Here is a 2,264-nt window from a genome sequence, read left to right as displayed (position 1 = left end):
GTGTGATTTTCTCTCTCTCTCTCTCTCTCTCTCTCTCTCTCTCTCTCTCTCTCTCTCTGTCAGGCCCTAACCAGTATTGACTCTACAGTTTCACAACTGATAAGGACCTTCAGACACACCTCACTGTTACCTATCTGAAATTCTTGCTTTTCACAAGCCCCTCCCTTCATCAACCACTTCCTTCCCCCACCTCCATTTCCGTCTGTGAAGACTTTTCCTTCAAAGGCTGACACTGGGCAGATACAAGCAGGCTTGTGAGGATGGCCCCTTGTGTGGGAATGATCTCGAACAGACAACACCTCCCCACCCCCGATCTCCTGTATGCTACCGGACTCCAGGCTCTTGCATCCCCCAGGTCTTTGCTGATTAGATCAGGGGTCTTGAACCAAGCTGGACCAGTGTCTTGCCTGATTGCTTGGAATTTAGAGTCCTCGAGGTTTTGGAAGTTCTAGGAGAGTCACTCAATGTCACGCTCATGACAGAGCATTACAGGAACAGCCACCACCCACAAGGCTAGGACAACCTGCTTCCTGCCTCCTAAATGAGCTGTCCCTTTGCTTCTATGCAAGGCCAGGATCCTTCCCCGAGCCCCTTTTTACTCTTTTTAATGGAAGAAGCTTAATTCAAACTCTTCCCATCTCAAGCTCCGCCTATCTCAAGGCGGCCTGTAGGAGCCATCCTCCCAATTACCATTTATTTATTTATTTATTTATTTATTTATTTATTTATTTATTTATTTTTGGTTACAGATGTGCCGCCGCGTGTGTACAAAGATCAGAGGGCAGCCCTTTGGAGCCAGGCTTTCCCTTGGACAATGGTTCTCAAGCTGTGGGTCGTCACCCCTTGGAGTCACATATCAAGCATTACAGTATGATTATTCATAAGTAGCAAAATTACAGTTATAAGGTAGCAACAAAATAATTTTATGACTAGGACACCACAACATGAAGAACTGTATTAAAGGGCTGCAGCATCAGGAAGGTTGAGAATCACTGTGTTAGACCTTTACAGGATTCAAACTCAAACTCAGGTTGTCAGGCTTACACGGCAAGCGCTCTCCCTTCTGGGCCATCTTCGTTGCTTTCTCTCTTTCTTTCTTTCCTTTTTTTTTTTTTTTAAAGACAGGGTCTTTCTACACAGCCCTGGCTGTCCTGGAACTCCCTGTGTAGACCAAGCTGGCCTCAAAGTCAGAGATCCACCTTCTTCTGCCTCCCAAATTCTTGGATTAAAGGTGTGCACCACACCTGGCCTTCCCATCGCTCAGATTCTTGATGATTTCCTCCACCTTTGCCTTCACGTCTTCACCTTCCCACATTCGCTCCATGGTCATTCAACAAAGGCCACTGTCCCCTGGAGCCCTGTACCACAAAACCCCTTGCAGAAACCAAACTCCATATGCATCTTATACAAAAGATACAATATTTGTATGTACCCTATGCATAGTCTCCTGTGTTCTTTAAATCATCTCTGAAGTATTTCTGATTCTTTTTTTTTTTTAAAGGAACACATGATGAAATTTTATTTTAGCTCTTCTGGGCCAATGCTTACCCTTATGTTCAGATTACAGAAAATATTTTATTTAAATATGAAAAAAAATCAAATATCTCTCTAAATGAAACAGCTAAAGATTTGGCTTGTTATCAAACATAAGTGACATATTTGGCTTTTTAAAAAACATCAGAGACATCCTATTAAGTTGTTACACAAACTGTTTTGTTCTCCTAGCTGTCTAATGTTCATGGGCAGTCTGCTTCTATGGTGCACGGCACATACACAGGCTTGATCACTAGTCCCATAGAAATACTTAAGTGAAAGAAGAAAGATGATCGTGAAAAGTGTGTTTGTTTGCAAATAATGCATCTTCACCCAGGGTCCACAAGACAAAAATGTCAAAAATGATCCCTGCCTTTTTTTTCTAGTGAAAACAAGCATTTTCCAGAACCAAGAGCCCTCTTATTATCTTCCCCCATTATGCAGACCCTCCTGGCAGGAAAAACATACCTGAAGAATATAATTTTAAAAATAAAAAAAAGGAAGATGATCTTTGCGATTACATAAGAAACACCCAAATTTGACTAGTGTGTCCACTTACTAAAGAAGCCACCCATGACCCAAAGCACCTTCCCACTAGTTAACTGCCATTCTCTTTCCGATCATATCCAAACAGCTGAGAAATAACTCAGAGCTAGAATGTGGCCAGGTGCCTTGGCAGTCTGATGTGAATGTCTAGAAAGTGGACAGGAAATAAAGAATTCTGCTTCCCT

Source organism: Microtus ochrogaster, unplaced genomic scaffold (genome assembly GCF_000317375.1).
Source record: "Microtus ochrogaster isolate Prairie Vole_2 unplaced genomic scaffold, MicOch1.0 UNK69, whole genome shotgun sequence".
NCBI classification, from domain to species: Eukaryota; Metazoa; Chordata; class Mammalia; order Rodentia; family Cricetidae; genus Microtus; species Microtus ochrogaster.
This window is presented reverse-complemented; position numbering follows the sequence as displayed.